The following is a 20206-nucleotide window of genomic DNA, read 5'->3' on the forward strand; positions in this document are numbered from 1 at the left end:
GCATCTATGTGTGTGTATCTATGCCTGTATGTGCATTTAGGGGGTGGGGAAATAGGAGACGCAAATGGGCAGATGTTGACTTCCATGTTGGTTAGGGAAACAAGTGAAATTGGTAAATTCCCATATCAGTGTAAACTGATAGAACTGCATAGTAAACTTGTGAATAGCATCACCTTTATTCCTAGCTGGAAAATGACAGCCGTGTTTTCTCTTCGATTTCCATACCGCATTACCTGTCCAAAAAGACAACATATAGTCATATCTAAACTAATGTAATGAGTAATGCTTATATGCGAGTGAGGCACAATGCTTTTTTTTAACTATTTTATGGTGGTATAGGAACTTGTTGGTAGAGAAAAATGGAGTTTCAAAACAAGTACCACAAAACAGAAATGTATATATTTTTTATTGACAGTGGATTCATTTTGATTCATCAGTGAATAAAACTTTGGATAAGTTGGAGACGCTGTTAGTAAAATGCAGCAAAATGACTCAGTTGTGTGTTGCAATGAACTGTAGGTTATGCTCTAACATCCGAAAAGTCTCATTTGCGCACTTTCAACTGGTGATAGCATGGTGGAGACCACTGATGGCAATATAACCACTGCTTGTCACTTTTGTCACAGTACTAACTCCATCTAAATTTGTTTTATTATGAAAACCAATAAGGTGTACACATTTTCCTTAACCACATTATAACCATATAACCATATAACCACTTACTGCACAGAACAGACCAGTTCGGCCCTACTAGTCCATGCCGTAGCAAATCCCCACCCTCCTAGTCTAACTGACCAGCACCCGGTCCATACCCCTCTAGTCCCCTCCTATCCATGTAACGATCCAGTCTTTCCTTAAATGTAACCAATGATCCCGCCTCGACCACGTCTGCCGGAAGATCATTCCACATCCCCACTACCCTCTGCGTAAAGAAATTTCCCCTCATGTTCCCCTTATAATTTTCCCCCTTCAATCTTAAACCATGTCCTCTAGTTTGAATCTCCCCCTTTCTTAATTGAAAAAACCTATCCACATTTACTCTGTCTGTCCCTTTTAAAATCTTAAACACCTCGATCAAGTCTCCTCTCAATCTTCTACGCTCCAGAGAAAAAAGCCCCAGTCTGCACAACCTTTCCCTGTAACTCAGACCCTGAAATCCTGTCAACATTCTCGTGAACCTTCTCTGCACTCTTTCTATTTTGTTTATATCTTTCCTATAATTTGGTGACCAAAACTGCACACAGTACTCCAAATTTGGCCTCACCAATGCCTGCGAAAATTAAAATATTTCTATGACATATATTAGAAATGTTACATCCCACCCTTCCTTCCAAGATATTCATTATCTCATTTCCTACAAATAAACAGCAGTTAGTGTAGCGGTTAGTGCAACGCTGTTACAGCTCCAGCGACCCGGGTCTGAATCGGTTCTGTCTGCAAGGAGTTTGTATGTTCTCCCTGTGTCTGCATGGGTTTTCCCCCACCCTTCAAATACATATGGCAGCTGTAGGTTAATGGAGTGTAATTGGGCAGCACGGCTCATGGGCCAGAAACACCCGTTATCGTGCTATATGTTGAAATATAAAATTTAATTTCGTACATTGTTTTATTCATCAAGTTTAGAATTATAGTTTGGGTCTGGATTAGACTGACTGTTTCATGGTTTTCCAGCATGAGGCAGATGTAGAATAAAATTTCTCACCTCCCTTCTCCAGTGGTATCTCCACTTTATTTGTTTCAAGTTGTAAATTTAAAATAGTCATTCCATTGTATCACCTTGAACCAATGTTAGTTGAATATAAGGAGAAAAGACAATCGTGAATAGAGTTATGATCTTTGAGAGATAAAAGTATTTTTAAAAATGCTGCATATTTGTCTTTCTTATTATTGGAATTATTTTTGCTAGAGCAAAGAGAAAAAAAGCAGCTGACAGGCAGGCAAGAAGCAACCAGGAAGGCGATAAGAATGACGCACAGATTGTTGAGTTAATTGTGGCACTTTCTATGTATCGCATGAACGACCAAATAAACAATATGATTGTAGAAGTGTTGGGAATTATTATTATTGTTATTGTTTTTGACATTTATCATTCAAATAACTCACCATAAAGACAAAATTGTAACATTTCAAGAGGTTTCCCAATTACTAGCAGTCAATATGTAGTTGAAAATTTAGGAATGATGTTAATATTCAGAAATTTATCAAAAACTAAGTGGCAGTTTGATACTACAAAACTTGAACCACAGCCAGGTAAGGGAAAACTGAAGCGAAAGTCACTGTATTTCAACTTAAAAGTTTGCATGTTGCAAATATAAAAAGAACGGAATTTTTAATTTTAATTTAATTTATGTTTTTTAAATTTAAATTTTAATTCAGAGTCACAACATGGTAACAGGCACTGCCAGCCCTCTAGCCCATACTCCCTAAATATAACAGTTAACCTACAATCCCCATAAATTTTTGGAATGTGGGAGGAAGCTGGAGCACCCGGAGGAAACCCATGCAGGTTACGAGGAGAATGTACAATGTCCTTACAGGAAGTGCCGAATTCGATAGCAGGTTGCTGGAGTAGAAAATACACTATCCTTCACGTCAGCTTTATCACTGGCGGAAAGGATAAATTTGCACCTCTCACTTCTACTTATGTATGGGATGTAAACTGAGATACCAGACTATGCAGACATTATAATTTTGGCAATAAAAACTCTCAGAGAACACTATTAGCCTTATTCTGGTTTTTGTTTTGTTCATCTGCCTCCTATCTGCTTCTCTCCACTGCTCTATCCACTTTGAATCATGAATATGGGCAAACCATGCTTTACGTGATTAATTCATTCCAAGTTTTACTCGGGTAAGACAAATTCATGTTAAGCGATTAATAGAATCAATGGGAATAATTACGATGAATCACCATACTTTTAGATCATCCATTTAGTTGCATATAATGCTAAAACTATTAAGGTTAATAAAAATAATTATGATATTTTTCATTTCTTTCATAATTCTTTGGCTTAGCTTCGCGGACGAAGATTTATGGAGGGGTAATGTCCACATCAGCTGCAGGCTCGTTTGTGGCTGACAAGTCCGATGCGGGACAGGCAAACACGGTTGCAGCGGTTGCAAGGGAAAATTGGTTGGTTGGGTGTTGGGTTTTTCCTCCTTTGTCTTTTGTCAGTGAGGTGGGCTCTGCAGTCTTCTTCAAAGGAGGTTGCTGCCCGCCGAACTGTGAGGCGCCAAGATGCATGGTTTGAGGCGATATCAGCCCACTGGCGGTGGTCAATGTGGCAGGCACCAAGAGATTTCTTTAAGCAGTCCTTATACCTTTTCTTTGGTGCACCTCTGACTCAGTGGCCAGTGGAGAGCTCACCATATAACACGATCTTGGGAAGGCGATGGTCCTCCATTCTGGAGACGTGACCTACCCAATGCAGTTTGATCTTCAGCAGCGTGGATTCGATGCTGTCGGCCTCTGCCATCTCGAGTACTTCAATATTGGTGATGAAGTCGCTCCAATCAATGTTGAGGATGGAGCGGAGACAACGCTGGTGGAAGCGTTCTAGGAGCCATGGGTGATGCCGGTAGAGAACCCATGATTCAGAGCTGAACAGGAGTGTGGGTATGACAACAGCTCTGTATATGCTAATGTTTGTGAGGCTTTTCAGTTGGTTGTTTTTCCAGACTCTTTTGTGTAGTCTTCCAAAGGCGCTATTTGCCTTGGCGAGTCTGTTGTCTATCTTGTTGTCGATCCTTGCATCCGATGAAATGGTGCATCTGAGATAGGTAAACTGGTTGACCGTTTTGAGTTTTGTGTGCCCGATGGAGATGTGAGGGGGTGCTGGTAGTCATGGTGGGGAGCTGGCTGATGGAGGACCTCAGTTTTCTTCAGGCTGACTTCCAGGCCAAACATTTTGGCAGTTTCCGCAAAACAGGACGTCAAGCTCTGAAGAGCTGGCTCTGAATGGGCAACTAAAGCAGCATCGTCTGCAAAGAGTACTTCACGGACGAGTTGCTCTTGTGTCTTGGTGTGAGCTTGCAGGCGCCTCAGATTCCAGAGACTGCCATCTGTAACTACAGTATTTTCAATGTTGACTGAACAGATTTGGATTTTTTCTCATTATCCAATTTCCTATAGCTAGCTATCACTTTTTCTAAATTTCTGCAGACTTCCAAGCTTCTTTCCATGTTAGGATCGACGTTTAGATAAAAATCCTTGGCGGCTTCAACAAGTTGAAACCCTTCTTGAAAATTTTCTGGAAATTTTGCAGCAGTATTTTTATCAGTACCAGCAGTTTCCCCACTAATTCTTACATTGTGTAGTCCTGTTCGATGTTTAAAGTGGTCAAACCAACCTAAACCTGGAGCAAAAGGTTCCGTATCCCTTTGAAATTTATTTTCTTTTAGCATTGTAAAGATGTTGAAAGCTTTGGTTTGAATGTTTTTTGTACAAAGTGGTGTTTGCTTTTGTTTACAATCTTCAATCCAAAGATGAAGTAGTTGTTCCATTTAAATCATGAATGGATTTCTGTTTCTTGTAATTTGCATGCTTCTTCCCTTCTTTATATTCATGCTTCTTACTTAAAATTATGTGTACCATTGACTAATTTTAGCTCAGATCGTGTCTGATTTTCATATTACTGGGCATTATCTTTCTGTCATTTAATAACTTCAGGTTTTTCTTCTAAAGTAATTGGTTTTCTTTTCATTTAAATATCACTGTCAGATTCTTTTACACATTTTCTTTTATCCATATTTAATAGCAGGCACACACTGAGTCTGCCTGTCACAGAATAGTCATTTATTACAAAATTACATTGATATATTTATTCTTTACTCCGATGCTCGAAAGCGCTGGAGGCGAATCTACAAACACTCAATGGTTCTGGGGAGGGGGTGGCGGTGGGGGGGGGGAAGCTCTCTTTTGCTTCTCACTCTCTCTGACTGACTGTAATTCTGACTGTAAGTCTGTAAGAAGGGCTTAGGCAATTCCTGCCAGTGGTGAATCTGTCTGCCTTGCAGCAGGCAAAAAGGAAATTTCATGTATTAGGACACTGTTTTATTAGTATGACAATAAATTGAATCTTGAATCTTGAATGTGCTTACAAAGTGTTCCTTGAAAATACTCTTTGTTATTGGTTTTAAGTGTAAAGTCTTGCAGATAATTTAACATATTCAACAGTGTTTTTAAAATGTAATATCTTGTCACGTAGGAAATATAACAATTTCACACAATGTTGACGTTTACTGATGCACCAAGGTGATTAGATCATTGCCTCCTCAGTGATATAGAAAGAATATATGCTGGAAAATAAAACTAAAAATGCCAAAAATCTGAGAAATAGATTTTAAAAATTGCAAAAATTGCTCAGGACAATTTAATGGGATTGGACATTAAAGTATATTTTATTGCAGATGGAAAACTAAATGGGAGAGATGGAGACGAGAAGAAATGAATAGACCAATCACAGAGAAGGATTTTGAATTGTAGAAGGTTGTTAGTTGAAATAAAAGGTTAATAATGAGCTGAATCAGAGCTTTAAGATTGATAAAGGAGTGTGGAAATGACAATATTAAATAAACATGAGAGGCGACATGAAATATGAAGTGACATGGAAAATTAAAGAGCAAAAATGAAAATAAATTAATCGTTATTCAGTGGATTCAAAATTAAAATAGAAACACAGTAAGAACTTAATGCAGATGTAATTATTTTTAAATTTAAAGTTAGACACACAGCACCATATCAGCTCATGAGTCCATGTCGCCCAATTTACACCATGTTTGTTGATGTGGTAGTAACGACATGACTCGAGAGGAGTGGTTGTAACAATAACTATTTACTACTATTTATGGGTAAGTGGGTGCACTGTACAATCTGTTCTGAAGCACCCATTTTAAATACAAAGCTAGCTAAAGCTGATTTTTTTTTGTATTACAGTATGATCTCCAAAGGGAAGGTTAGACTCCCAGTCAGTAACTTATAACACAATTTTGTTTCAAGGTTGGTACATCTTCTAATACATGAGGTGTAACTATGCAAGATTCATTTGAAGGCTGAGATAACTTAATCGAAGATCATAGGGAGACAGAGAAAAAGATCCAAATAAGTGCTCAAAACTTCCTTGAAGAAATGTTACATCCCAACTCATCTTAAAAATTTTAAATTTAGACATACAGCACGGTAACAGGCCATTTTGGCCCATGAATCCGTGCCACCCAATTTACACCCAAATAACCTACACCCCCGGGATATTCAATCCTGGGAAAATCTAACCAATGACCATACAAAGTCATGAATAAGCAATCTGGATGCATTGAAACCTTGAGGCCATGAATAAGGGTCATAAAGAAGAGGCATTTAAGTGTTAAAAAGAGTATAGCATCTCACCAACTCCCGAATCATTTGCCAAATCTATACACCATTTGCAGCAGAGTTTGCAGTTCCTCCATTCTCCATCTGAAAATCTACAAAACTGGAGTGGAAGCAAGTCATCCTTACTTCCAAAGGACTGTCTCAGAAGCTGCTAGATGTGGGGTTGGCGGAGAGGGCAGACGATTTAGGGAAATGAGATCCAGATGAATTGTTGAAAATAAATCACATGATCTAGAATTTCAGTTAGTGTTAACTATGACTAAGCATGACATAATTGCATTAGATTACAAATACAGACCTGTTGGATTTGTCAGTCAGTGCTTTATTTATTTGAGAGTTTCATACATGACACGGACATGTTTCTTTTTCTTCTTTGGCTTAGCTTCGCGGACGAAGATTAATGGAGGGGACATGTAGTCTGGTAGATAAAGAACAGCTTTTTCAGTTTGATATTCAATACAACCTGTAATTAAATCAGGTCTAATTCAAAGGATTACTGGAGAAGCCAACGCTTTCAGTGAGAAATTACATAAAATTTGTGGATCACAAGTCCATTATATTTTATATTGATTCTGAGATTACCAATTATAGATGAGATAAATGTAATTAACCTGCCTGTTATGCTAAAATGTTAGAGATTTGGTTTGACTTTTGTTATGATTAATCTTGTTATTTTGTTTTTACTGTGTTTTTTTGGTGAATTTTTAAATCCAATTTATTTTTAAAAAATTTAAACTATGGGGTGGCAAGGTTAGTGTAGCAGTTAGGGCAACGCTGTTACAGTGCCAGTGACTGGAGTTTGAATCTTCACCAATGGATTGTTGTTTACAAAAAGGCAACAGATGAAAAAACTCGTCAGAGCTGCAGGCTGTCTAGAGTGGAATTTGTTGTTCTAAAAGGGTGATGTGGTTCTGCAAGCAGAGAGAGAGGTTCCTCTCCAGACAGCCTGTGGCTCCGAAGAGTTTTTTCATCTGTTGCCTTTTTGTAAACAACAATCCATTAGTGAAGTCTCTTGGGCACTCTCCAAAGCTTTTGCAAAGGCTCTTGGCCCTGTCCTGTGTAGTGTGAGCAGAGCTCTAGTATTTTAAATAAGATTTGTTTTGAAGTGTTTGTATATGACCTCCCCCAATTTATCTCCCAAAAACATATCTATAATCTGTCACAACACAACAAAATGTTATTATTGTTTTAAAGGATAAATAAATAGATAAATAAAAGGCATTATTAATGCAATATGTAACATCCCTTAAAGCACAGTTCATGGTATTTCTTTCGGCTTGATGTATGATCTTAGAAAAGTAATGTTCCAACACGTGGTATGCAAATGACCACGTGTATTTAAATCAGCAATGACACAAACCACATGATCAGCACACAATCTTTGGGTTTCCAAGGGCTTGGTTCCAGTTTACAGGAGCAATATGAATGATTTCTAGAAAACCAAATAATTTAGTTTAAACAGTGCAGAACAACCTTTACTCTCTGAGGAAGCCTACTGCTGTTTTAGAGGCTGACTTGTCTACTGCATATGCACAATAAAAAATTGCAAACTCTTCCATGATTTGTACATTGCATGCCAATTGAGATAATCTGAAAGAACCCAATTGATTTTTGGCATATGGACAGAAGATTATAATTGAACTACAAGTTGCATTAAATAACAGATGTTCTGATATCGGCATATTCGGTTAAAGTAAGCATCAACCAAAGAAACCTACAGACACTACATTATCATTGAATCTGGGATTTGCTACTTGAGGCTGTGGCAGAACTGTGACTCAAGTAGAGGCATAAGAGACTACAGCAGTTGGAATCTGGGGCAAAAAAACCCAAACTGCTCTTGGAACCTCAGTGGGTTGAGCAGCATCTGTGGAGGGAAAGGAATAGCAGAGAATTTGGTTTTCTAAAGTGAGCAGTGAATATTTCAGATCATCAGGGAACTCAAACAGTAACAGTGGGCTCAGGCCAGTCTACGCCACAAGTGGAAATGTTCTAGAAAACATGGTATCACCTAAGACCGTAAGGAGGACCCTGAAAAGAGGAAAGCAATATTGTTGCTATGGTGTGACCAGAGATACGAGATATTGATGAGTTTGCTCGCACCTTAAGCTAAAAACAAGGTCCTGGGCATAAATGCAATAAAAGTATTGAAGGAAAATTTTAATTCAGGGCAAGTCAAGTCACCTTTATTTATCGTTCATGCCGTAACTACCAATGCAATGCACAGTAAAGACAAGATAGCATTTCTCCAGGACCATGGAGCAGATTTCTATAAATAGGAATTAAAGCCATGATATACTAATTCACATATGTTCTATGAATTGAGGAACCTGATAGCTTGGGGTAAAAATTGTTGCACAATCCAATGGCAAAAGGGAGAAAGGTTTACAAGAGGTGAGCGTGAGGTCCTTCACAATGCTTTTTGCCTTCCACATGTAAATGCCTGTCATGGCAGGAAGTGAGACCCCAATGATATTCTCTGCTGACTCCACTATCCTCTGCAAGGTCTTATGGTCTGGGGTGGTATAGTAGAATTAGTTAGTATATGGTCATGCTAAGAACACTAGCTCAAAAGAGCAATTGCATTTAGATTGACTTAGTGTGTTCTGTGTCCAATGATAGAATCAAGGAGAGACAGATAAGTTTCATTGCCTATCCCAGTGAGATAATGCGAGTAAATTGGATTGAGTCCCTTAGAATGAGATTTTTGTCATCTGATTGCACAAGTACAACTCGAAACAGCGTTCTCCGGTCCTCGGTACAAAATATGCAGACACACAACCAGACATAACACACATACAGACATGCAGGACAAGTATTCATATAATATATATATACATACAAATAAATAATTAAATATTAGCTCAAATATTGAGCATTCTTTTGGTCATGCGACCTTCTCACTGCCCGTGGAAAGAAGTTGTTTCTTTGCTGGCTAATGTCTCAGATACTCCTATATCTCTTTCCCGATGGGAGCAGCTGAAAGATGCTGTACACAGGATGGAAAGGGTTCTCTATGATTTTGAGTGCCCTCTTCAGACAACGATCCCAGTAGATCATGTCAATGAGTTGGTTGGGGGGGGGGGGGCGCGGGAGGTTTGGAGACTCCAGTAATCTTAGGAAAGCACCATCCCTATTCAAGTAGATCAATGGTCAGGGTAGTCTTATGAGGTATTAAGAAGTCTCCAGCCACCAATCACTGGCAGGCAGGGTTACAGTTCAGTTTTTTTAGGACAGTGGCTCTCAACCTTTTTCTTTCCACTCACATACTACTTTAAGTAATCCCTATGCTATCGGTGCTCTCTGATTAGTAAGGGATTGCTTAAGGTGGTATGTGAGTGGGAAAGGAAGGTTGAGAACCACTGCTCTAGACACAATTGTTACTGAAATATTTTGCTTGAGAAAAATTGTCATTGGCCCATTTCCTTTGGAGTTATGAAACTGTGCACATAATAAGTCAATTAGGTACGATTAAAACAGTAGTTTTCAAACCTTTTATTTCCACCCACATACCACTTTAAGCAATCCTTTACTAATCACAGAGCACCTATGGCATAGGGAATATGTAAAGTGGTATGCGAGTGGAAAGAAAAAGGTTGAGAACCACTGATCAAGGACAATGAGAGGAAGTATATGGATGAAAGTTCAGCAAAGGTAAACTCCTTTCTCTCTGGGGTGCAGATATGGTTATTCTGAAGAAGAATCTGAAGCTTTGGACAAAAAGAAAGTCAAGCAGTTAAATACTTCCCGTCAGAAGGTGAAACTGATTTAGCTGATACATGCAGAAGTATTTTAAGAAAGCCAAAGATTTGACAAAAGGCAAAGAGCCATTGAATGTGACATTGCAATAGGGCAGTGAATGGAAGTACAATATCTATGTATGTGAGTTTCAGTGAGAGTTTAGTGTTAACAAATGCAGATTCTCCTCTACTTAGAGTGGGGTTACATTCCGATAAACACATTGTAAGTCAAAGAAAAGTCATGTTGAAAAAGAATACCTTGACAGCATTGATCCCACTGCCCACTCTTTCCTGACAGCCTTTATCATTCCCAACACTGATCCCATTGCCCTGCTTTCTCCTGACAGAACTGTATCAGTCCCCACACTGATCCAGCTGCCCTGCTCTCTCCCAACTGTGCTGTATCAGCTTTCCAACTGAACTACAAGAAGTGATTGACCAAGGAGGCTACAAAAAATTCACCTTAGAGGAATTATCAATGTTTATTGGAAATATCAATGATGCTTGCAATGACCTTATTTTAATGTATTACATGAATTTAATCATAAGTCGGACCATCGTAGGAAGAGGAGCATCTTTGGTGTTATAGTGTTTACTTCAGAGATATAAAAGGTACACTGAAGCTGGTGTTCAGGAGTCTTGGATTATCAATACCAATCTTTTGGGTGTGGGAGATTGAGTGTGGTCATAATTGCTTGACATCATGACTGAATATTTGTGCAAATGATTCAACTTTTTTGGAAGGAAAATAGTTGACAAGTGTGAGTACCTTTAAGCCACAGTTTGTGTACATGCTATGAAACATTTTTGTACTCAGTCACCACGATTTAGTAAAGATTAATGATCTTAATAAAGGCCATTCTGCTCATTGGTCTTCCTGTTTACTTCTTCATGCAAGTAACAAAACAAAGAAATCCATACTTGTTATCCATACATTCAGATGTATGGAAGAAGTGGCATTTCCCTCCTTTAAATGTTCATTAGTTTCTGCACCATAACTTTTATGTGTTCAAGGTGATTATTCGGATGTCAGAGAAGGACTGACAAAGTTCTTTTGACAGATAGCTGCAGATGTAGTTGTATTAGCAAATTCCATTTAAAAATGTCATTACTGCAGAAATTAAAAAAAGGGCTTTAAAGTAAAGCTATGTGAAAATTTTATATGTTGTATTCTCTAGTCTTTGGGACTGTCTGTCAGATATAACATTGATACAATACAGGTATTGTATTGGACATATATATATGTACTTATTGTTTATTGTTGCCAGATGTTTTCAAATTGTGTTAAATTTATTCCACTGCAAATTTTTGTCTCCTTATTTAAAATGAAAACAGGTTAATAGGGGCATTAGATCCTACATTCAGCAAACATTTATGTTCAGATTTATTGTTAGAGTACATGCACAACATCGTGTACAAATACATGTGTGTATATACACGCGCAAACATGATAAAAGAGAGAAATGTAAACAAGAAGGAAGTGCAAACAAACTGTGCATTACAGAAAATAAATTTTCAAAAATAAACAATGTGCAAAGTAAGAATCCGGAAATTAAGTTTGTTGTTAAGGAATCTGATGGTGAAGGGGTAGGAACTGTTCCTGAATCTAGTGGCACAAGTCTTGTGGGACCTATTTCTCTTTCCTTATGGTAGCAATGAGAACAAAGCATGCCCTGGGTGGTGAGGATCCTTGGTGATTGCTGCTGCTCTCTGACAGCAGCAAACTCTGACAGAGTTTTGCCTGTGATAGAAATATAGAAACATAGAAGATAGGAGCAGGAGTAGGTCATTTGACCCTTCGAGCCTGCTCCGCCATTCAACGAGATCATGGCTGATCTTAAAGTTCAGTACCCTGTCCCCGCCTTCTCTCCATAACCTTTAATACCCTTATACTGAAGAAATAGATCTAATTCCCTCTTAAATATATTTAATGATCCTGCCTCTACTGCTCTCTGTGGCAATGAATTCCACAGATTCACCACCCTATGGGTAAAGAAATTCCGCCTCATCTCTGTCCTAAATGGTTTGCCTATTATCCTCAAACCATGGCCCTGGGTTCTGGATTTTCCCATCATTGGAAACATCCCATCTGCATCCACTCTGTCCAGTCCTGCCAGAATTTTATATGTCTCTATGAGATCCCCTCTCAATCTTCTAAACTCCAGGGAGTACAATCCCAATTTGCGCAATCTTTCCTCATAAGTCATTCCTGCCATTCCAGGTATCAGCCTGGTGAATCGCCTCTGCTCTCCCTCCATTGCAAGAATATCCTTCCTTAGATAAGGTGACCAAAACAGCACACAATACTCCAGGTTGGGTCTCACCAAGGCCCTGTACAGCTGCAGTAAGGTATCCTTGTTCCTATACTCAAACCCTCTTGATATGAAGGCCAACATACCATTTGCCTTTTTAACCGCCTGCTGTACCTGCATGCTCACCTTCAGAGACTGATGTACAAGTACCCCTAGGTCTCTATGCACCTCCCCATCTCTTAATCTATTTCCATTCAAATAGTAATCTGCCCTCCGGTTTGTATTACCAAAGTGGATAACCTCACATTGATCCACATTGTAGTGCGTTTGCCATGTATCTGCCCAGTCCCTCAATTTATCCAAATCACACTGGAGCTTCCTGACCTCCTCTTCCGTGCACACAACCCCTCCTAGCTTAGTGTCATCTGCAAATTTGGAGATATTATATCCAATCCCCTCATCCAGATCATTAATGTAAATTGTGAACAGCTGGGGTCCCAGTACAGATCCCTGTGGTACCCCACTGGTCACCGCCTGCCACTCAGAAAACGAGCCATTTATCCCAACTCTCTGTCTTCTACCTGCCAGCCAGTTCTCAATCCACATCAATACTTTTCCCCCAATCCCATGAGGCTTGATTTTGGAAGCCAGTCGTTTATGCGGGACCTTATCGAAGGCCTTTTGGAAGTCCAGGTACACCACATCCACTGGCTCTCCCCCATCTATTTTACCTGTCACCATCTCAAAGAATTCCAATAGATTTGTCAAGCACGATTTACCTTTTGTAAATCCATGTTGACTCCATCCGATCCCTTCTCTGATAGTCATATGCTCCGCTATTACATCCTTAATAATGGATTCCATCATTTTGCCCACTACTGATGTATGGCTCACCGGCCGATAATTCCCCGCTTTTTCTCTACCCCCCTTTTTAAATAGTGGGGTAACATTAGCTACCCTCCAATCCATGGGTACTGATCCTGAGTCTATTGAGTTCTGGAAAATAATTCTTAAAGCATCTGCTATCTGAATGGCCACTTCCTTGAGTACCCTAGGATGTAGATTATCAGGCCCTTGGGATTTATCTGCCTTCAATCCCATCAATTTCCCCAAGACCATGTCCTTAGAGATACTGATTTCTTTCAATTCCTCCCTTGCATTAGTCTCTATGTTTCCCAACATCCTTGGGAGGTTATTTGTATCCTCTCTTGTAAAAACAGAACTAAAGTAAGAATTTAATTGGTTTGCCATTTCCTTATTCCCCATTATATATTCCCCTGATTCCGACTGCAAAGGACCTACTCTGGATTTCACCAATCTTTTCCTCTTGACATATTTATAAAAGCTTTTGCAGTCGCTTTTTATATTTGCCGCAAGCTTACTTTCGTAATTTATTTTTGCTCTCTTGATTAATCCCTTTGTCCTCCTTTGGTGCATCTTGAACTGCTCCCAGTCTTCGGTTGTGGTACTTTTTTAGGCCAATTGATATGCTCTCTCTTTGGAGCTAATGCTGTCTCTAATTTCCCTTGTTATCCACGGTTGAGTCACCTTTTTTGGTTTATTTTTATGCCAAACCGGTATAAACGATTTTTGCAATTTCTCCATTAGATCTGTGAATGCTTTCCATTGTCTATCCACAGTCAACTCCCTCATAAACACCACCCAATCAACCTTACTCAGCTCCCGTCTCATACCATCATAATTCCCTTTTTTTAAATTCAGGACCTTAGTCTCGGTTTTAATTTCATCACTCTCCATGTCGAGTGAGAATTCGATCATATTGTGATCACTGCTACCCAAAGGGCCTCGCACAACAAGATTGCTGATTAGCTCCTTATCATTGCATAATACCCAATCTAAAATGGCCTGCTCCCGAGTTGGTTCCTCGACATATTGGTCTAGATAACCGTCCCGTAAACATTCAAGGAATTCCTCCTCCTCTGTATTTTTACCAATTTGACTAGTCCAATCTATATGCAAATTAAAGTCTCCCATGATGACAGCTGTTGCCTTATTGCACGCTTTTCTAATTTCTCTTTTAATGCCTTCCCTCACCTCTACACTACTATTTGGAGGCCTATATACTACCCCAACTAACGTTTTCCGCCCCTTGCTATTCCTCAGTTCTACCCATATAAATTCCGCATCTTCTGAGTTAATATCCTTCCTGTCAATCATGTCGGTCCCTTCTCTCACCATCAATACTACCCCACCCCCTTTTCTTTCTTGCCGATCCCTCCTAAATATCGTATACCCCGGGATGTTAAGTTTCCAGGCTTGCCCACCCTGCAGCCATGTTTCTGTAATCCCAATCAAATCATATTTGTTTATCTCAATTTCCACAGCTAATTCATCTACCTTGTTCTGAATGCTTCTTGCATTAAGATATAAAGCCTTCATATTTGCTTTTTTCACCCTCATTGCTCTTTCTGATTTTTTACTTTCGCTGCCTAACCTAACTTTTCCTGTTTTATCTTTTCTGTCCTTTGCCCTATCATACAGATTCCCACCCCCCTGCCAAATTAGTTTAAACTGCACCTGACGGCTGTACCAAACCTAGCTGCCAATAAACTGAGCTTTGTCCACTACCTTTGCCAAGGCTTTGCATTCAGACATGTTGATGCTCCTAAACTAGGCCATGATATAGCTGTTCAGCATACTTTCCACTACACATCAGTAGAGGTTTGCCAAGGTGCCCAATGTCACACCAAACCTACTCAAACTCCTGAGAAAGTAGGGATGCTGACATGCTTTCTTTATGATAACATGAGTATGTAGGGTCCAGGAAAGGACTTCCTGGCTCCCAGGAATTTAAATTTGTTCCTCCTCTGATCCCCCACTGATCACTGGATTGTACACCTGTGTTTTTCCACTCCTAATGCCCATAATCAGCTCTTTGGTTTTGGTGACATTGAGTGCAAGGTTGTTGTTGATGCACCATTCAGCCAAGTTTTCAATTTCCATCCTGTATGCGGACTTTGTTTTGATAATTCCTCAGCCTGTAGTGGAGAACGTTCTCGAAAGATCTTTGGTTATGGACTAAGAAGAATTACACTCGAGACTTCCACTGGGTGAGCTCTCCAATTGTCCTCATGATGTCATTGCCACAGGAACTCGCTTGAGGTAATATGCTGAGTCATATATGTATCCAAGCTAGCAGTGTACAGTGATCAGGTAGGAAAAGTTGAGGTTTTCTCTTGTCAGTTGCTCAGTGATAAAACATGTGATGACGAAAGCACCATTTCTATCCCTTTACTATGAGTTCCACATAATTGACCACACTTTTCTGCACCAACCATATCTCAGCTGGGCCCACAAGCTGAGCAAACATAAGAACTAGAAGCAAGAGTTGGCTTGATTCACCACTCAGTAAAATCAGTGCTTTTACCATTGCATCACTCTCCTGCATTAACATTATATTCCATTATTTTTAAGATATCAAAAAATATATTGATCTCTGTGATTGAACTTCCACAGCCCTCCTCAAAAAGACTTATTGGTCACTGGGTGAAGAAATATTTTCATAGAAGGGTCAATTATGGCCTGTTTCCGTACTGTAATTGTTATATGGTTATATGGTTATATCTCTGTCCCAAATGTTGAACCCTTATTTTACTTTTTTAGATCTCACAGTCTGGAGAAACATCAATTTTGAATCACTTTGCCAAGTTCTACAAGAATTTTGAATATTTCAATGAAATGATTTCCCACTTTTCTAAATGCAAGAGTACAGGGCTCGTCCACTTAATCTCTTCTCATGTCAAATCTGTCATCTGGGCAATAATCTATGGCACTCCCACTATCATAAATATATCCTTATTTAAGTGTATGGATTTGCATGCAGTCTACTCAAGCTCTGTATAATTGGAGCAAGGTGTCTCTAATCTTGTAATTCAAATCTTGCTGTAATGGTCCACAAATTATTTGCATTCCTAAATGTTTGTTGACACTAAATATTAACCCAATATTTCACATATAATCCCTCTGAATGGTCCCGACCATTTAAATGTACACCTTTTGAAAAGAACACTCTTTTCCACTTTTTCTGCCAAAGTCAATAACTTCACATTTTCTAATACCAGTACCTGCTGGTGAGGGGCATCGCGTTCAGCAGGACTACTAGCTACAACCCCCGGGGGAATGGGCAGGTTGAAAAGGAGAACGCCACGGTATGGAAGGCTGTCAAACTGGCCCTTAAGTCAAAAGGCCTTCCAGACTCATGCTGGCAGGATGTCCTCCCCATAGGCTCCACTCCATCCAGGCGCTACTATGTACCGCGACCAAAGCTACTCCTCATGAGTTCCTATTTTATTTGGAAAGAATGTCAGCATTGGGATCGACACTCACAGTTTGGCTCACCTCTCCTGGTCCAGTCCTTCTCAGGAAGCACGTGAGAAGAAGCAAAACCGACCCCCTGGTGGAAAGTGTGAAATTGCTCCATGCCAATCCAATGTATACCTATGTGGAGTAACCAGATGACAGGGAGGACACCGCCTCCATCAGGGACCTGGCACCCGCCAGAACAGAGGGTCCATTCCCTCAGGTGCCACGTGAGCCACGGAACTAATTCTCACTACCACCAGTCAGGGCCTCAGGGGATCTGGTTCAGGAGGAAACTGCATCCCCCTCCATCATTGAGCAGGTGACCCAGCCCGCTTCTCCTCCCTCACAAGGGGACCAGGAGCCCCAAGGAGTCCAAGGCCCCCTGGTGCTAAGGCACTCCACCAGGATCTCCAGACCCCCAGACTGCTTAAATTTGTAAATTTGTTAATAACTGGTTTTTTTTTAGCCACTTGTTTCTGAACCCATGTTCTCTGTCTTCATTCACAGATCCTAAATTCTGCAGGAAGGGGTGAATGTAGTGAACTGGAATTCACTGGTAGGATGTTGTGCTGATGGCTGGGCCCCGCCTCCCAGCTCCACCCCCATCTGCCCACAAATAACTCTGGTTTCCTGCCTAAACCCAGAACCCTTCTGATCATTACTGTAAGATCCTACCCTTAGTTACAAGCTAATAAAAGTGTTTGATCTCCCTCCAATCGTGAGAGCTTTTATTTACGCTACAGTGGCATCCTCCAAAAAGCCTTCTGATGGTTCAAAACAGCTGCATTAACTGATTTTCCATTATTTATTCTGCATATTGCAATCTCAAAAAATTCCAGCAGATTTGTCCAACTTGATTTCCGCTTCATGTATCCATGTTAATGCTGCACTGTTTCCAAGTGCTCCATCACCAATTCTTTAATTATTCACTTCAGACTATCTGGTCCAGACTTTCTGTTTACTCTCTCAGACCAAATCTGATTGAATGATGATCCCAGTCCAACAGAAAGGAAAGGGAATGTGGCTTGTGGGGCTTCACAGAAAAGGAGGTCTTAACAACAAATGGAAATGTTTTATTTAAAGAGTATTTTTGAATATAGCATATAAAAATAAACTTTCAGCATCTGCACACCCTATGGTATATAATAGAGAAAAGGGTGAAATCCCTTTAAGGTTTCAGAAAAATTATTTGAAAGCACTCTGTTGGATGTACAATAATTATCTACCATACTCTATTTCTGTAATGACTAACAACTAGGAAAGGAAACACATCAGCGAGTCTGCATTCAGTGGAGTATAAAGGGATATGTAGGTGGGGGAGAGGCCCACCCCTTTCTTACCCATGGTGTCATCTAAAGGAAAAGCTATGGTTATAGGCTCAGATGAATTACGCTCGGGACTTCCACTGGGTGAGCTCTCCAATTGTCCTCATGATGTCATTGCCACAGGAACTCGCTTGAGGTAATATGCTGAGTCATATATGTATCCAGTACAGTGATCAGGTAGGAAAAGTTGAGGTTTTCTCTTGTCAGTTGCTCAGTGATAAAACATGTGATGACGAAAGGACCATTTCTATCCCTTTACTATGAGTTCCACATAATTGACCACACTTTTCTGCAACAAACAAACTCAGCACTAATGTCACAAACAACCAATGCTTTTATGCGACACTCTTTGTGTATCAGTTTATGGAAAATATCAGCAAACATTTGCTTTTTCACTGCCACACCAGGACCTCACTTACCACGGCCTGCGATGGACCTCTCCTGCACTTCATCCGCCAATGCATCCACATCATCAACCACCAGTTCTTCACTCCCCGACATCTATCAAAGATTGGAAGCTCGCCTCCCTGAAAACTGCAGCCTACCTTCCGGGTTTCCACCTTGGCCCCGACCACCCCATGTGTTGGAGCTTCCATCTTGAACTCGGGTCTCAGCCCCAGCCACCCGCTAACCAGTGTTTCTGATACCTTGGTCACGAACTCTCACCTCAGCACTTTCAGCCCGCAAGCTGGAACTCCCAACATCATGACCGCGAACTTTAGCCGCAGCCCCAGCCACCTGCCCTTTGGAGCTCCCAGCTCTTGCCTCATTTTCAGCTACGTACCCATTAGAGCTCCCAACATCTTGGTCGTGAACTCTCGTTTTGGCTACTTGCCAGCCATAACTCCCAATGCCTTGGTCACGATCTGGCTCCTCGACCTCGGCCGCCCACACATCAGAACTCCCGACATCTCAGACATGAACTCTCACCTTGGCCCTGGGCCAGAACTCCCAATGCCTTTCACGTGGATTTCCAAACCGGTCCCAGCCACTGCAGGCCAGAGCTCCTGAAGCCTTCAACGATGTAGATACCTACCAGATCCTGACCACACTATTTCTGGCATCCATGCTGACACTCTCACCAGTTCCCACACCAACCTCAGCCTCTGCAAGGCTGACACCCTGGAGACCACTGCTTCAATCACCAATTAGATGGGTGGCACAGTTGACATAGCAGTTAGAGCAGTGCCAGCAATCAGGACCAGGGGTCAAATCTCACGCTGTCTGTAAGGAATTTGTTCGTTCTCCCTGTGTCTGCATGGGTTTTCCTCGGGGGCTCCAGTTTACTCCCACCATTAGAAAAGTACTAGGGGTGTAGGTTAATTGGGTGCAAATTGGGTGCAAATTGGGTGGCACAGACTTGTAAGCCGAACTGGCCTGTTACCGAGCTGTATGTCTAAGTTTAAATAGATTTGTACAGGGTGCCAAAGCAGATAGAGAAGTGGAGGAGGGAAAAGATGATGTGAAAATTGCATGCACTATTAGAAATCAATGGGTTGTACGTGGTGGAAATGTTCCCAAATGCATTTACATCAATACAAGGAGTATTGTAGGAGAGGCAAGTGAGCTTAGACAGTGGATTGGCACATGGAATTTTGACATTGTGGCTATTAGTGAAACTTAGTTGCAGGAAGGGCAAGACTGGCAGCTCAATTTTCTAGGCTCCCATTGTTTTAGATGCGATAGAACGGGGAGGATAAAAGAGGAAGGAGTCACTTTGCTTGTCAGAAACAAATATCGCAGATGTGCTCAGGCAGTACAGACCAGAGGGCTCATCTACTGAGGCCACATGGCTGGAGCTGAGGAATGGGAAAATTATGACCACACTCATGGGGTTGTATTATAGACCACCCAATAGTTAATGAGAATTGGAGGAGCAAATCCATAGAGAGAAAGCAGACAGCTGCAGGAAACATAAGGTTGTTATAGCAGGGGATTTTAACTTTCCATACATTGACTGGGACTCCCATACTGTAAAAGGGCTGGATGGCTTGGAGTTTGTCAAATCTGTTGAGGAAAGCTTTCTAAATCAATATCTAGAGTTACCAACTAGAGAAATTGCCACACTGGATCTCCTATTAGGGAATGAGACAGGACAGGTGATAGAAGTATGTGTAGGCAAAGATTTTGGGTCTAGTGATCATAATTCCATTAGTTTCAAGTTAATTATGGAGAAATATAGGTCTGGAACTCAGG

At 40.6% G+C, this 20206-nt stretch overlaps 1 long non-coding RNA gene across 2 annotated transcripts in view; it reads left to right on the forward strand.

The window, feature by feature from the left end:
* The window catches only part of LOC138757585 (uncharacterized), a 38741-nt gene extending 36706 nt beyond the window's left edge, over window positions 1-2035 (forward strand). For both annotated transcript variants that reach the window (XR_011353710.1, XR_011353711.1), the window contains one exon: window positions 1907-2035. This is a non-coding gene — a long non-coding RNA (uncharacterized lncRNA). The remainder of the gene's footprint in view (window positions 1-1906) is intronic.
* Window positions 2036-20206: the final 18171 nt, after the last annotated feature.

The sequence above is a fragment of the Narcine bancroftii genome, chromosome 3 (genome assembly GCF_036971445.1).
Source record: "Narcine bancroftii isolate sNarBan1 chromosome 3, sNarBan1.hap1, whole genome shotgun sequence".
Lineage (NCBI taxonomy): Eukaryota > Metazoa > Chordata > Chondrichthyes > Torpediniformes > Narcinidae > Narcine > Narcine bancroftii.